The following is a 317-nucleotide window of genomic DNA, read 5'->3' as shown; positions in this document are numbered from 1 at the left end:
ATATCTTGATTTTATTCTTTTACTCTTGTATGTGTGAATTTGCCCATTTTATTGCATTTCCTAGATTTCATTGTGAAATATATGATTTTTTTAGGTTTCTAGTTTTTGTGATCTTCTTGCATGACTCACTTTGGTGCATATTGGTTAGCATAGCCTTATTTCTTGATTTTGCCCAGGAGTGCAAAAGGCTAAGTGTGGGGGTATTTAATGAGCAATATATTACACACTATTCATAACCTTAATTTAGCATGATTGATGATTCTTGGTGCCTAATTGACTTTGTTTCACATGGTTTAGTGTTTTAGACTTTATTGGAC

Source organism: Lupinus angustifolius, chromosome LG11 (genome assembly GCF_001865875.1).
Source record: "Lupinus angustifolius cultivar Tanjil chromosome LG11, LupAngTanjil_v1.0, whole genome shotgun sequence".
NCBI classification, from domain to species: domain Eukaryota; kingdom Viridiplantae; phylum Streptophyta; class Magnoliopsida; order Fabales; family Fabaceae; genus Lupinus; species Lupinus angustifolius.
This window is presented reverse-complemented; position numbering follows the sequence as displayed.